Here is a 7,533-nt window from a genome sequence, read left to right as displayed (position 1 = left end):
AGCACAGACTGCAGTGATTAATGTGAAAAGCCTGATGGTGTAAAAACTGCTTAACAGAAGAGAGCAATATGGCATGCAAACCAGACCAAAACAACCATAAATAATTTAGGCATCCTTAAAGAGATTTACGAATATTTATTTCCCATATAAATCCTCTTTGCTGTAATATCAGAAAGAAGGCATGCATTTCTTTGGATTATTTATACAGAACAGAATGGAAATATCACTTCAGAAAGAGGAATGTTCTGCTCCCCCCCACCCCAGATATAATATAGCAGCATCTTGGCTAAATGTCTCTTGAAAACTTCCACAATAAAATCATGTTCCTTGGCACTGCTATAATTGTAGTGTTGATATTTATTTACAGAGTTACAGTTAATACAATAGTAGGACGAACAACATCGAACTGGGTCTTGCTCAGAGCTGAGTGTGATGTTTTAGAGGTGCTTTGGAGACTTAGAGCATTTGAAACTGTGCCCACATTGCCGGTTAAAGAGTGGGCTCATGGAAAACCTAAACTGTGCCAAGCCCTGAGCAGTACAGGGATTCACTCAGTGAAAAGAATAGTCTATCGCTTACTCTCAGGAGATGAGTACAAAGCCTTTCTCATTCCAGGAAGCTCAGTTTCATGAACAGTCTTTGGTCAGCCAAGGAATTGTTATTTCTCCATTGTTTAGACTGCATCCTATGGCAGAACTTGCTGTGAGATATCTTTCATTAACATGACAAAACCTGTGGTTTGCTGCTGTAGTCTAGAAACCAAATAGCACAGCTAAACAGAGAAGTACTGGGCCAAATCTTCCTGTCAATATTCCAGTGATTAAATTAAAGGCTGTGAAAATTTGTCTAGCAGTAGAATACGATTGGATTTATCTTTCCAGCCCCATGTGTCATCGCCAAGCACTGCATATTCCTTCATTTCAGCTCAAATCGTAAAGTCTTTGGAATCCAGGCGTGCAAGAATCAATCCACACCAAACATGTTGTGGAACCAACCCTATAGAGAATAGGTGCATGAATACTATGAAGATACATGACAAACTAAAATTTCAGCTTCATTCATTTGTCTTTGTATGACACAACCAAGAGTAGTAGTTGAAAAATGCCCTTGAGAGGAGCTTTATCACAGGAAATAGTGTTATGGAACTGGTTATCTCCAAATTATAACGCAGAGATATAAGACACAGTTCATTATTTGGATCACAATCCTTGGGGTACGAACACGCAAGCCACTGAGTTTGGAAAACGCCTCCACAACAATGCAGAAGTGAGCAAAATTCAAATCAAAGACTTCCCCACCCTCTCTGAGGTTGCTATGCAAGTCAGGCCAAGTTTAAAGTGAATCATCAAGAAGAATAATGGATCTGAACCCTGCACCATCACATCTCCTGTAACATGGAGAGTCCATAGCTCTGGTCCAAATGGGATAATCAGGATGTTGCAAGTTACAAGACACACAGCACACGCCTCTCCCATAGCAGGTTACATGTTGAAGGCACATCCTATGCACCAGGTTATACGAAAAGCACTGGGGCTGTCGCCACAGACCCACTAACCGCTCACGGGGCTGTGGATAAAAATTGCAAAGCAGCACTAAGACCATAGTTAGCCAGTATCATAACAGGAGCTTGGAAGATAGATGAATAGATGCAAACGTCTAAATTCATTATATAAAAAACTATATGGGCCATGCTCTGTAAGAGTTCATCAGCAACAGATGATGCTTTCAGCCTGAAGACACATATTTGTAAGAGTTCCCAGACATCTCTAAAAGCAGGATGGGCATAAGTCTCATTTGAAGTTTGAGAACTTGTCTCATGAGCAGAAGAACAAAGCCCCAGGATTTTTGCCCTTTTTATTGCTGCAAATGCCAAGGGAAGTTTAAAATTAATAGCAACCAGCATAAAATGGAACGAGAAATAAAAAAAAACATTTACTGCCTTAGATGCAGGCCTATGCCCCTGACATTTCCATATCAGGGCAGTATTCTCTCTGCTTTAGCACCAGGCAAGCATAAAACATGATCTTATTGCAAACACCATGAATTTTTCTGTCCTTTTAAACTTAGCTGTGGAAGGTTGCATACTATAAAAATAGAGCAAGAGAAGGGAAGACTTTTATCCTACATAAAGCAATTACCATGGCTGTCACCAAGAGCAAGATTTACTGCAAGGAAAGGGTAAAGAGAACAGTATGTGCACCAAGCAGTTCAGAAAAAAACAGGGATGCAAGACACCTTCCCCTGCCCTAAATTTGGTGAAGGCCATGTAACTGTAGAGAAGCCTCCAAAACCCCAAATTACTCCAGAGGTCTCTGTCTGCACAGGTGATCCCATCAAAATCAACTCATGGGTTGTGCAGCTCTTCAGAAGCCACTTCTCTATTAGAAAGTGTATGACCACAGAAACAGATTTTTGTAAAGTTCTGAGGTTATCCAGAATTGTAACCACAAGTCCTATGCCAAACTGGAAGCTATGATGGGAAATTTTGCTAAGAGACACCTGCTTCTCAAGAAATTGTATTAATCCTGCAGATTTCTGGGAGATGAACAAGAAGTTTTCCCAGTGTTGCTGCAACCACTGCAGCACTACCAGATGGTCCAGGTAAAGCAAGTCGTGAGCAGTGTGTTATTTAGTGTTACTGCCCAGGGAGAGCAAAGGCAGACCATTGCCTAACTTCATGGTTCTCCAAAGCATCCTTGGTTCTGGGTTATTGGAAATAGACTGCCTGTGAGCTCTTCCTCTAAACATGTATTACGCAACATCATAGGTCTCAACTTCTACCATAACACTGGTATTAACCAGCCACCATCTCACCCAAATCCTACTGTACTTGAAATTCAGGTACTACTAATAACCATCTGAAATAACGGTCATGCTTGGAAAAAATCCTTATGCTTGCAAGACTCTTGGCTGGAGAAAGCACCTTCTAGGGCACTCCTTTGCTGGCTTAAATTCTCACAGCAGCAGCAGAGAACAGCTAAGGTTCTGTCTGACAGATCTCTACAATCAGTAGTCTTACACAATGTAAGACTCTCTTTAAAGATTGACTGCTGCCATTTTCTTCAAAAAAACAGAAGATGTAGAAAATGGGATTTTTGTTAAAAACATGCAAAAATACTGCAGTTTTGACATGAAAAGATACAATCAATATTACCAACTTGGAGAACCTCATGCGAACTAAAGGCTTGAAGTACAGAGACCTTTTGTCAAACTCTCAGAGGAAGCAACTGCAATAGAAGCCTCAGCCAAATTTCTCACTGCAGTAATACAAGAGAATGGAAAGGGATTTATTTCATGGAGCATGTCTTTAACTTCTTTTCACAAAGGATCCTCATTTAGCCACAACAGGGAGATACCACAGTAATGAAAACTGTAAGAAGTTTTAGCACGGAATTGTTAGCCATTCCTATGATTGCTGGTATCCATAATTTTTGATTACTCAGAGGAGACTGTTCCCTGTACACAAATTATCATCCTTGGGACAAAATATACCCGTTACCTGTGTAGCCTGTAAGAAAAGCAGCCTTCTAAAGTGCAGTTAGAAGGGAGTTAACATGAAATTGCTTTTAAATTGCTAAGCCATTGTTATGAAAGACCATATATTAATATTAACACCACTACTAAGCACTAGTATTTCACATTCCTGCTTGCAGCAAGTTTTTATTGCTGAGTTGTAAATGCCTGAAATTAACACCTTTTCCTGAAAATGCTGACAGATCATTCATTGCAATCATGCTAGCAGACAAAATGCAGCTATAACACAAATGCCAATCCATTTAAACAGGAAAGCAAAGCAAAATAGAGCTCCGGGTGGTAATGACAGCCAGCCGTAGAGCAGCCTGTCCCCTTTACAGCCCTCTAAAACTCTCTAGGGGGACCAGCTCAACTGCTAAAGGAGGGCAAAGAGCCCTCCAGCTGCCACTGCTTGAAAAATACCTGCCATCACTTGGCATTGCTACTTTGCCTCTGTGCCTGATCTGAAACACTGACCCTGCTGCTGGAGGTGTCAGTAAGAGGCCAGAATTCAACTGGATGCCACAGATGAATTAGTCTGCCAAGGACAATCTCACCTTGACTGCTTCTGTCTTCCAGGAAAGGTGATAACAGAATGACATGACCATCCTGACCTGGCACTGACTGATTGTTTAGTAAGTGTTTATTTCTTTCCCCTTGATTTTGCATGACAAACAGCAGCCAACATGAGGCATTACCTTTCCTGAGAAAAACAGAAGCATGAAGGGGCTTAAGAAAGGGGAAGAGACAGTCTTGTACTGCTAGAGCAATTTCATTCTCTATATTGCTCGTCTTCCCCTTCCACACAAGCAAGGAAACATTTAGCATTTCTAAAGTCAAACTTAACAATTTTCTTTAAAAAAATTTTTTGATGAGGGAAATATCTAGAAAACAAACTCTGAATACACACACACACACACACACATATATATATATATATATACACACACACATACAGAGATAAAGATATAGATATATGAAGCCTACTTTTGCTGTGATTTTTTTTTATTTCTGAATAAGACATTTCAAACAGATGCTTTCTTGAAGTTACAAATCTGTTTTTTTACCTCCTCTGCAGCAAGATGCCTCCAAAGCAATCTGACTCTTTCATATTGATCCCAAGTGAAACTCTCCTGCTGGTAGACTCTGCTGCCAACCCCAAATTAAGCTGAAATTTGTGTGCTAGAACCTCAGTCATATTTTTGACAAACTATGTTTATGTCTCACTTTAGCCCATGTTTGGATGTAGCCCAAGTTGCAGCCCCAGGAGGCTCACCCTCCTGCTCCATCCCTGACATCTCCCAGGCAGAGCTCCAACAGCTCTCATCTCCCCGATCAGCAGCAAAGGGAGCTCACTATTTCTTCACACTTGCAGCAACAGGAAAGCTCACAGTGGCAGCTGGCTGCCTGATCCCTCCTCAGGAGCAGCTCCTCACAGTCTCAGAGACAACTGTGACACGCTGCACTGTCAGTGCAGTTTCTCTCATCACAGTATTGCTGGGCCAGGGTTTCATCCTATACTCCCAAACAGGCATTTGTTATTCACACCGTTTGGGGACTTGGTAGAGCCAGAACATGGCATGGAGCCCAGCCATTCCATGATTTCCGGTCTTCTTTCCTTTGGCAGGTAATTATTCAAAGGCCTGATAGCTTATTTGCTCCATTACTTTCAGTCAATTAAAATAACTTGCGCAAACTACCTTGAAGACACCAAAACTGGCATAGTTTGTCTGCTGTGATGACTGGAAGAAACCTGCCATCTCTCCTCTACAATGCTAACATGTTGCTATTCTGCAACACACTATCCAAACATACATTTCAAAGAAACCAACCTGCCGAATAGCATAAGGCTTCTCTTATCACAGGTGGACAGAGGCACTGAGAGTTCAGCAGTGAGGTTTGCAAAAGGTACTCAAGATTTGGCCTAATCCCAACCCCTTTTGATTTCAATGCTGTGGGTAATTTCAATAATCAGGATTAAATTAGCTCAGCAAATAGTGAACTCAGTAAAAGTCTTGACTTCCAGCAGCTTCTCGTGCAGCTTTTTAGTCAAAGTAACACTACACAGAAAAGCTCTTCTCTTCTGCCTGGGTCATTCTGCATTAGATTTTGACAGATGTTTGGCTTAACCCTTTTCAATTTCTATAGTCCAACTGCACCCCAAAACACTTGGTCTCTATCTATGGTAGTTACATAATCCTCCATATACACAGAATTGTTTCACAAAGGATCATTTCCCACCAAACTTGAACTTCTAGTTTTAACAAAAAGTCCTGTGTAAAATATCAGAAAAAGCACATCAATGAACTGACGTAAAGAGATTTTCAGCCATATCCTTTAAGATTTTACTTTTAGGGTTCATGTGATTTTCCACTGGAAGAAAAGGGAAAAAGCTTAAAATGTCAATGAAATATATTATCTGTCCTTTGCCTAAACCCTCCAATTCACAGCATGCTCACCACCTGCTTTACTTTCACATATGCAGCCTGGGCTCAACAAAAGAGAGTCTATTGCTGTGAGGATTTCAATACAGCCACATAGGGAAATGCTACAACTCAATTTTAAAATGAAGAGGGATAAATATAACCAAATTACTGACAGTCAGGCTTGCAGTCATTAACAGTTGTATGTACATGCACCTGTGCATCTGCACACACAGCAACAGATGAGGGACTTGCCTTGTGACACTGGCTATAACTGGGAGAAAAGAGCCTACTACACACTAATACTCCTCTTTGACATATCTCTGCAAAGGTAGAGAACCTAACCCAAAAAAAATCATCCAGAAGATGCCCAGCATGGAGTTCAGAATAGCCTTTATCATAAAGGCTCAGATATACAGGTAAACTATCCATTTATGCAGTTCAGTGATTTTCTTTATGTATTCAGGAAATCTAATCAAAAAGCACCCCACCCCTCTCCAATATGAAGAAAATATTCTTCTTTGCCCACTCATCTCCTATACTGACTTGCTATTAAAAGGTATGCAACACTGCCTTACTACTGCCTAACACTTTGATAACGTCCTGATGAAAAGCTGTAATCACAAAAGTGACAAAACTAATCCACAAGGATCTGCAAAAGCCATTACTTATACAGGAAAGGCTCAGCAAACATTGACCTTCCCTTGTGTTCTTTACTAAAACAATGGCAGATAACCCAGCACTGTAGTTATTAACAAAGTCCTATGAGCCTGATATGGTCAAATGATTTAGCACCTCCAGGTAAAACTTTTATGCTGCATCTTACTTTACTGCCCACCAGTGGCCCTTCTCTTTTTTTATCAGTTAGAACAAGATAGATTAGATCTTCCATGCAAATTTTATGTTTTGTCATCTAAGAGATCTACGATCTTAGTTGCACCTACTGCATTCAATGAGGTAAAGCTATGTAATAGTTGCCATCTTACAATGCAGGAAACCGCAGCACACTACACTTCTGAAAAAACATTGAGTACAAGAGGATGTATGAGCCAGAACACAGCTCGGGTTTATAGAAATTCAAAAGACAAACAAGAGGCACATTATAATAGTAGGTCCATTTGAGCCTTGCTATTACCCTGAGAAAAGCTGGTCAGGAATATTCCAACTAAACATCAATCCATCAATCCCCATTGCATGTCACGCTGTACAAGTAGACAATAAAGGACAGTCTGCTCCCCAGCAGCTCACAATTTATGTCTGAGCAGTAGCACAAATGCAGATGTATCTGAGGTAAGGAAAGTGCAATGTAGAATTGCCTGGAACTAGAAAGGAAGTTATTTTCTTGCCATGTGACAGTTTCTGCAGTTTGGATGGGAATGAAGCTGGGGAGGGGAAGTTGTTGTGGCTTTATTTTTGTGTATTTGTTTTTGTAATAAAACTCCTGGACTACCAAAGTCTCTCTACTCCTAATCTGAAGGACTGGAACTTGTCTGCCTTAGATGTCAAATGACTGCCATAACCATAAGGCAGACTCCTATTTAGTCACTCCTGATGAAGCAGTTTTTTGCACAGGCAGATATTCACTGGGCCACTGGGG

The sequence above is a fragment of the Dromaius novaehollandiae genome, chromosome 12 (assembly GCF_036370855.1).
Source record: "Dromaius novaehollandiae isolate bDroNov1 chromosome 12, bDroNov1.hap1, whole genome shotgun sequence".
NCBI classification, from domain to species: Eukaryota; Metazoa; Chordata; class Aves; order Casuariiformes; family Dromaiidae; genus Dromaius; species Dromaius novaehollandiae.
The sequence above is the reverse complement of the archived record's forward strand: the minus strand, read 5'-3'. Positions refer to the sequence as shown.